General features: G+C 53.7%; 1 long non-coding RNA gene across 1 annotated transcript; it reads right to left on the bottom strand.

Moving 5' to 3' along the window:
- Positions 1 to 1,065: 1,065 nt before the first annotated feature.
- Positions 1,066 to 7,082, bottom strand: LOC140515549 (uncharacterized). Its single transcript, XR_011971081.1, has 6 exons — positions 6,954 to 7,082; positions 5,369 to 5,503; positions 4,651 to 4,810; positions 3,295 to 3,396; positions 1,979 to 2,074; positions 1,066 to 1,253 (listed from the first exon to the last, which is right to left on the bottom strand). It is a non-coding gene; the product is annotated as an uncharacterized lncRNA (long non-coding RNA).
- Between the last annotated feature and the right edge of the window lie 1,719 nt (positions 7,083 to 8,801).

Here is an 8,801-nt window from a genome sequence, read left to right as displayed (position 1 = left end):
AGAAAACTAGGTCTGGGGACTGCAAGCTGCACAGGGGGCAAAGGGGACACATTGGATCCCAGTCTGCTGGACACACCTGGAAGCATCTGACAGGGAACCTAGAAGTCCAGAATGCAGAAGGAATTTGCCCAAGGCCAGCCAGCTAGCACAGACTTGATTTTGGGCCCATTTGCCCAGCACTGAGAGCTACCGCACAGAGCCAAGGGGTGCCTTGGGGACCCAGTGTCTTCAATCCAAGGCTGGATCCAGGTTACATCTTGAGTGTGTTGTAACGTCATGGTATGTGTCGGGGGGGAGGGGGATGATGGAATGGGGGGGGGAGGCGATGGGGAGATTATTCCAGGAGAAATGAGTGGCTCTCAGAGGCTCCTGCCTGGACTCTCAGATTCTGTGACTCCCCTGGGATCAGAGGGAGCCAATCACCAGAGAGGACTAGATGGCATCATGGGTAGAGCGTTGGGTCTGGCAGGCAGGAAACACCAAGTTCTGATACTTCCTTAGATGCTGACCAGCATCTGATACATGACTGGGAAAGTCACCTGGACTGTCTAAGCCCCAGTTTTCTACTTTGCGCAGTGGAGATGCTAACAGCACCAGCCCCCAAGGGATTCTGGGAGACTCAAATGTGATAGATAACACCTGTAGAAAATTGCCATGGCCATCTTGAAATGTCAGAGAAAGGCTATCAGAGAAAGGTTATCGTTACTGTCATTGTGATTACAATTTGGGCCCCAGGTGGCTCTAGGCCTAGAGAAGATCCCAACTCCCCCTGGGTCTGGGGCAGAGGAAGGAAAGCCCTTGCCATGGTCCAGAAAACACAGAAGGAACCCAAGACAGGCTGCAGAACTGTGGGCAGCTCTGTCCTGGGTGGGCATCTCCTCCTGGCATCTATCCTGGGAGTCAGTGAGATGACAGTGAGGGCACCAGTGTGGGCACCCAGTGGACAGGGTGCAGTGGGGGCAGCCTGGTGGGGTCAGGAAGGGGCTTGAGGGGCAGAGGATTCTGGGGGTTTAAGAAAATTCCCCAAAGTGAGACATTGTCCTTCTCAGAAGGAGTAGGGTCTTGCAAAACACACCTGATCTAGCTCCAGGTTGGGAAAGCGGTCATTTTCCCAACTACTTTGAGTGACTCATCCCCTAGAGAGGGCAAGGACCCTCCTTCCCATCACTCCCAATGTTCACTGAGTGACATATATAATGGAGAGGTTCATCATGTCACAATGAGGCCCATCGATCAGCTGAGGCACAGAGAACCTGAAAGACAACAGCACAAGTCAGTGGTGGGTGGCACAAGGATTGGTTGTGGGGTGATGTGGACTGAAAGCTTCCGGGTTCTGGAGCATGGACCATGGCAGTGGCCAGGGATACATCTACATCGCGGCATTGGAAGCTGCAGCCATGCACAGGATGGAGGGGAGCATTTCTAACCCATGATGGGGGCTCGATCTTGGTTCCCTTGCCCTCTCCCATGCCTGAAGTTACATGGTCACATTTACCAAGCCCTCAGCAAGTTCACCCACTAGATAAGGGCTGCCATTGCCAATTCTCCAGCTCCAACCAGTCCTTAGCTATTGCCAAGAGACCTTAGAGGCAAGAAGGAGCAAGGAGAGGGGAGAGGTGAATGTAGGGGGTCATCCTCCACCTCTGATGGGTCCCTGGGGAGCATTCATTGTGCAAAGGCAGCAGAGGCCAGGGATCTTGGGCCAAGCCAGGCTAGGTAGTCAGTTACCAGGGCAACCTTGCCAAGCCCCTACCCCCATCAGGGGGTGATTTATCCTCTGTGTCTTGGCCTCTCAAGAGAAGGAAATGGCATCACAACAGGGTGACCTGCCTCCTCCCAGGGTTGGGTTCTGGACAGACAGCAAGGGGCTGAGCTGGGGCCTGGGAACACCTCCCACCATCCCACTCCCCCACCTCCAAACTTGGAGGGCAGATAAGAAGCGAGCAAGGTGAAGCGGGTGGGACAATGGGCTACATACCGTGGGGTCCAGAGCTCAGGTTGCCCCAGCGGGCAGGGGCTGGGCCCTCCTCCTGTCTGCTGACCTGGGTGGGCAGCACTCCTGGAATGCTGCACACTATTGTGGGACAGAAAAGAGGTGGTGCAGTTGTCTATGGATGCAGGATGAACAGAGGAGCCCACCCTGCCTGGCCCTGCCCAGCCAGACCTGGCCCCTCCTTCCCAGGGGTCTTGGCCAGGAACAGATGAGAATGGTACTGTTGTCCCTGCTGGACAAATGTTTCCCTCTCCATCTCTCCCAGGAAGGTGTTGGCTCCCAGGAGGCTGTGAGCCACACAGAAAGGTTTAGCTTTTAGTCTATCCAGGACCTTTTCTCCACTTTGTCCTGGAAAACATCTCATGTACCCCCAGGCCCCATAAGGGCCAAGACACTGACTGGCTTCTGGCTGTTTGACCTGATCCCCAAAAAACCATATCTACTCTCTCTGCTGCCCATTTCCATGCCACCTTTGGGCAGCCTTAGGGAGCTCCTCTCCCTCCATCCCTTTAACATTAGCCAGGACTGAGGAAGGAGCCAAGGCAAGGGGAGGGAAGCAGACAGGTGGGTGGTAGGACACAGATGGCCCCAAGCTTGGATTGAAGGAGGAAGTGGGGGCACCTGAGAGAGGGGGAGCTAGGCAGAACATGAAGAAGGCATCAGATGCTCAGAGAGTACTGGAGCAGGAAGGTGGGAGCAAGCCTGTGCACCTTGAAGTGGCAGGAGAACCACCTTTGGGACTCCTGGGTCCAGGAGACACAGAACCCACGTGGGCAGGGGTTGTGGAATCCTGAGAAGAGTCAGTTGACTTTGCTGAGCTCTCCCTTGCTTCCCTGTGTTCTAAGGGAAAGCTCCATGTCCAGTCTCCAGCTGAGGAAGGGTCCCTGTGCATATGAATGGCAAAGGGGCTGCCACAAACTCTAGACCCATATGCCAGGAGAGTAAAGGAGCTGGTCCCTGGCCTCTAGTGGGCAAGCTCAGGCAAGCCCAGAAAATGAAGCAGTTGGTTGGGGCTCTCCCTCCTCTGGTGCCCTTTGGGGCAGGGAGCACAGTGGGTGCCCAGAAGACTTCTCTGAGCTGGATGCCGAGCATCCAGGGGAGCTGCCCAGAGGACAGCCCACCCAGGAGACTCAACTTGCTCCTGTCAGGGCAGGTCCGCACTGCCAGTGGGCTGGCCTTTCCACAAGCCAGCCCCCAGTCAGCCAGCCAGCCAGTACTCAGAGCAGGCAGCTTCCACTGACAGCTGGTCCTTAGTATCTTTGGGAAACCACAGCCACCCTTGGCCACTCAGGGCTCCCTACCTTGAACCTATATTTGTAAGCTGGGTTCGCAGTTCTCCTCCTCACTAGCGTCAGCCTTTGGCCCCAGGAGAACTGTCAAGGAGCAGGTAGATTTTCAGGTCCCTGAAAAGAGTGAGAGCGTGAGGGCACAGTGCCAGGCAGGGTCATTCCCCCAGTGACTTGTGCTAGAGATGGGGCTTCAGGAATCAGAGAAAAAGCATGCATGGTAAGGGGAAACTAGTTCTGTTTGTGCGTGTGAACGTGTAGGGGGGCGTCTTTGTGTCTGTGTGTGTGTGTGTGTGTGTGTGTATACGTCTGTGTTTGTATGTGGCTGTATGTCTGTGTGCATATCTGTGTGTGTGTGTGTGTGTGGCTGTATGTATCTCTGTGTCTTTGCAGGCATATGTAATTGACAGGAATCCTGGGAAACCTTTCTTTTTAATATTTCTATTTGTGTGTTTTACTTTTAGGATACATATATACAATTAAGAATAATTGGATATAAATCCTTTGCTTATTTCTTTTCCTTACAAGTAATAGATTTCATTCAGTAACTGCCTTTGCCTCATAACTGCTTAAGTCAAAGTTTTCTGCCTCAGAATTTAGTTCAGAGTTCACCGGGACCATGATGGGTAAACTTTAAAAATCCAGCTCTATTTAACTAATTTATTTTTCAGTTTTCAGCATTCACTTCCACCAGAATTTGAATTCAATATTTTCTCCCTTTCTCTTCACAAGCGCTACCAGGGACAGTATGCACTCCATCCACCCCTTGCTCCAGTCTGTCCTCTCTTCTATTATCTCCTCCTTTCCCCACTGCTCTTCCCTCTGTTTTCCTATAAGGAAAATAGATTTCTATACCCCGTTGGGTGTCCATATTATTTTCTACTTGTATGCAAAAAAAATTTTCAGCATTCATATTTAAAAGTTTGAGTTCCACATTCTCTCCCTTCCTCCCTCCCCACCCACCCTCAATGAGAGAACAAGCAATTCAGTGTAGGTCATCCATGTGCACTTATACAAAACACTTCCATAATAGTTCTGTGGTAAAAGACTAACTACATTTCCCTCTGTCCTGTCCTGCCCTGCCCTCCATTTATTCCATTCTCTCCCTTGACTTGTCTTCCCACAATGGGGGGGGGGGGCGGGGGTAGGGAACCTTTCTCACACACATATTTGTAAGTGCACACAAGAAAACCAACTGCATAACTGAGGAGCCCAGTTCCATTGCAGAACTGTTTCCAAGACATTTCCAGCCACCACCACCACCAGCACCCCCACCAAGCAGTCAGGCCCTGGTCCCTGGGGAAGGGCCTCTCAGTGAGGGGCAGGAGAGACAAATGTCAGCCCAAGCCAACAAGCACCAGGGGCACTCACGGATCATCTTCCTTTGTTCCATCTGCCACTGCCAGGCTCTTGCCCTGAGAGGCAGAAATCTTGACCCCTCTGAACCTCTCCTCATAGACCAGGGCCACCAGAACTGCTTCCTGCGGAGTCAGGGGACCAAAGATCCCCTTCTCAATGTTGATCTGCAGCCCTTCACGTGGACAAAAGCAGAATGAGGGGGTGAGGGCCTCAGTATACTCCTGGATCTTAGCACAGGGTCTCTGCTCTCCCCCATGCTCAGTCCAGACAGAAGGAAGGAGCCAGGCAGATGATGGTGGGGGTGTGGTGAAGGGGGCCATCCCAGAGGGCTTTGTCCCTCATGGCTGACAGCTGGGGCTCCTCCTTTTTTCTGAACAGGGGCTCAGTTGAACTCTTCCCTGGCCTCTGGACCACTGCTGGGCAGGTGGCATCAGCACAGCACCCACTCTGTTCCCCAACCACATCCTTGGGGGCCGGCCCCCAGAGCCCTAGAAGAGACTCAGAGCCAACACCAGCACAAGGGGGCCCTGCCACTCTCTGAAGCAACAGAAGTGTGGGGTGTGCAAGTCCCTGTGTGTCCGTGCACCTATAGATGGGGAAATAGCAATGGGAAATCTAAAGGGGTTGGGCAGGTGTGGCTGTCTTTCCCAACAGGCCTCAGTGACTCTCTCAATCCATGCTTCTGGGGAGAGGGAGCACCCACGCCCTGCTCAGTGGGAGGGGTACCTACCGAGGAGTAGGAGGAGGAGACATTCTCAGAGCCACTGTTTGTGCTGAAGGTCTTCTGGAGTTGGCCAGTCTGGGAGCTGAAATATTGTCTACACTGGAGTCCACATCAAACAGCAGGGAGTCCTCAACAGGGGACCTGGAAGTCATGTCCAACCATTGCTTTCCCTGGGTTCTCAATGGTCCCATATGGCTGTCCCTGAAGCAGACAGCCTGGACACTGGGAGGTGGGAGTGAGAAGGCCAAACTTCCCTGGGGGCTGAGATTGGAAAGGGACCTCCTTCCTAGTGTCCCTAGTCTACCTTCCATCCCATGTAGCCTCTCATACCTTTCCTGTGACTTCATTTACCCAGAACTGAACTTTCTGGAGGGTACAAAGGGCCACATTGCTTCTTGTGTGACTCACCACAAACCTGACATGTGGCACCTATTTCCCTGGCCTATCTCAGCCAGTTTCCTCCTCTGTAAAACAAAGGGCTTGGACTCCAGAGGCTCTCTGTTCTACCTCTGTGTTCTGTTGGCTCCCAATTGACAGAGAAGGAAGCTGAGGCAGAGAGCAGTGGAACCATTTTTGTGCCTTGTCCCACAGGCTTGTAATTGTGAGGAAGGCAGACTCTGCCCCTTCAACTGTGTCCCCCTCATTCCAGCAATGTCTCCAGGGGACCACAGTGTACTGTCTCTGTTCTGTGAGTTCCATGGTGAGGATGTGGGGCCTGGTGGGGCTGACCAGGAGGATCCCTGCTTGAAGCCCTCAGGATGACAGAGAGATCTCCCCATGAAGCACCCTTCCCAGGAAGCTCCTCCATGATCAGACAGCTCTCATTCTACCTCGTGCTCCCATCTCTAACCTCCACCCAAATGTCCTGGACCTGCCCTCTGGGATAACCATACACAAACAGACTAATCCCTCCCCATAGGGCAATTCTAGGAACATCAGCCTATGTCTCCCTGCCTCACGCTCTAGTCAACCCTGTCCCCACCACCCCCTGACCTGCCTACCCTGGGTGATTGACTCTAGATGCCAAGCTGTGGGCTGACACAGACAGACAGAAGCACCTGGTGAGTCTTCTCTGTCTTAGGCAGAGTATAAAAAGGCCAAGAGCACAGCTGGGGCATGGCTCAGTTGTTGGGGAGGGGGAGAGGGAGTCATAGGCAAGGGGAGAGGACAATGGGGTTAGCGTTGTCTCTTGGAGCCCATCGACCCAGCCGGCCCCTCCTCTCCTGCCTTGTATCTCTGTCACTTCCCAATCATTTGACTGTCACAGCCTATTAACAAGAAACCCCAAAGATCTGAACCTGAGAGTCCATCTTAGCCTGGCTCACCTGGGGGGCCGGGTGAGCTACAGTCTGGGCTTGACTGAAGCCACACGGAGCCCACAGAGACTGGGGAGGAGGATCATGACCACAATAGTACCAGGTCATTGAGAGAGGCAGACACAGAAAGCCCAAAGAAATCACCTATCCCTTGTCCCCAGGCTGTGACTTTGCCTGAGACAGCCCTACCCCTGTCTTGAGTGTCCAGAGACAGGGAAGCCAGGCCATGGGGAGCCAGGCTCATCCCCAGGCAGGAGGAGCCAAAGGTAACTCACTTTGGGGTCGGGCACAGACATGTACCCAGGTCTCAGCATGGTTTCCAAATGCTGGCCTAAGCTGAGGCTGCTCTGGAAGGGAAGGGAGCCTGGTCATTTCCTGCTCATCTATGATCCATGTCAGGCCTGTATAGCAGCACCCTTCTCAGACAGAGACTCCTTCCCCTGAGGAGGGAGGACAACAGAATGTTGCCATGACATCGCCCATTGTGACATGGATGGTCACAAGGTGGGGAATGAAGAAGGGGCCCTGAAGGTCCTTGCTCTTCCAAGGGAGAGGAGCAAGGCAGGATGGTCAAGGAGGTCTGGCCCAGGTCTTAGAGACTTGGCCAAAATCCCTCCTCCACCACCCACTGTACTACTGCCCCCAGCCAGAGCAGTACCCAGATCTGTGGGTCAATCTTCTGTGGCCAGCAGGTCTGTACCTGTGTCACCCCAAACCAGGTCTCAGACAATTCCCTGGGCTTCTTCCAGCATTGCTGACATGTAGAATATACACAAATTTAAGGTGGAGACACATAGAATGTACCTCAAGGCAAAAAATCTAGGCCTGAAGTCGATCTGTCTGTCTGTCTGTGTGTCTGTCCAAGGATGGGCTAACCTCCAGCTAGAGGGGCTCACAGCCAGGTCCCTTGGGTCTATGGCATCTCCAACACACTTTGGTCACCTTGGGTCATCAGAGTGCTTACTGGATGTTGAAGGTCTTGAAAGCAGCTCAAGCCAGGACACTTCTCCATCCCTGTGCTGAAGAAAATGACTTTGCTGACCATCTGCCACCCATGGTTAATGCCAGCCACCTACCATAAACTTAGGGACTCAGTGGTTAGGTAACAGACCCTTCTCCTCTTGGATCAGCTATAAGGTAGGGGAACAGAATGTTCAGCATTCTAAAGCAGACATGGTTGGCTATCCCCAGGGGATCCAATATGGCATGTGAGAGAGATCCAAGGACACTTCCATGAAAACGGTTTTACCCTGAGGAGAGTTGCTCAAGTCTGAGCAGTCTGCCCAGCTCACCTCAGGGCATGGTAGGCTCCAGAGAGGAGAAGGCAATGGCACCCCATTCCCCTTCCCCAACCCCAGTGCCTCCCTATTCCCCTGGCAAGGATGGCTCATGCCCAGGGTGAGACTGCTCATGATTTATTACAAAAAGCATGTGGGATGGGAGAACTCAAGGCAGAGCTTCCTGGCTTCAGGGCTGTTTTCCAGAAGTGCATCCTGCTGCCATGGTTTCCCCAGCTGTTCCCCTCCCTCAGATCCAGACTCTTCTGCCTCCTCTCTCTGCCTAAACACCCATCACCCTGTGGGACTGTGGAGAGCACACTGGCCTGGCATTCAGAGGCTCTGCCTTCCAGTCCTGCCAAGGCCTCTGACTCCCTAGGCCCTTGCTTCCTCATGTGAAACCTGAGGTTGTTGGAGTCTCTGGCCTGCAGGGACCATCCCAGCTCTCAGTGTCTGAGAGTCCCCTCTGAGGCTCTGGGCCAGAGTAGAGGCAGGGAGGACAGTTGCCTGCCTTGCCCTGAGAAGTTTCTCTAAGAAACCAGTCCCTTGCTGCTGGGCTGCCCTGATCTAGACCTCCACTCATGGGAGTCTCCCTCCCCTTCACACTCAGCAAATACAGACTCTCTGTGTGACCCTGGGACCTGCACCTGAACCCAGTCCAGGTGGTGGTCACCCCAGACTGCCTGTGGTCCTGGGCAGGCAGGCATTCACCACCCTGCCCCCTGCCCCCTGCCCATCTGGGCTGTGGTCGGAGCCAGAAAGAAAGGAGGGCTCCAGGAAGGAGGAATCTGCAGGCAGGGAGTCTAGACCAGGGCCCCAGAGCAGTCAAAGTCCCAAGCTGTGTAG

Source organism: Notamacropus eugenii, chromosome X (assembly GCF_028372415.1).
Source record: "Notamacropus eugenii isolate mMacEug1 chromosome X, mMacEug1.pri_v2, whole genome shotgun sequence".
Lineage (NCBI taxonomy): Eukaryota > Metazoa > Chordata > Mammalia > Diprotodontia > Macropodidae > Notamacropus > Notamacropus eugenii.
This window is presented reverse-complemented; position numbering and strand designations above follow the sequence as displayed.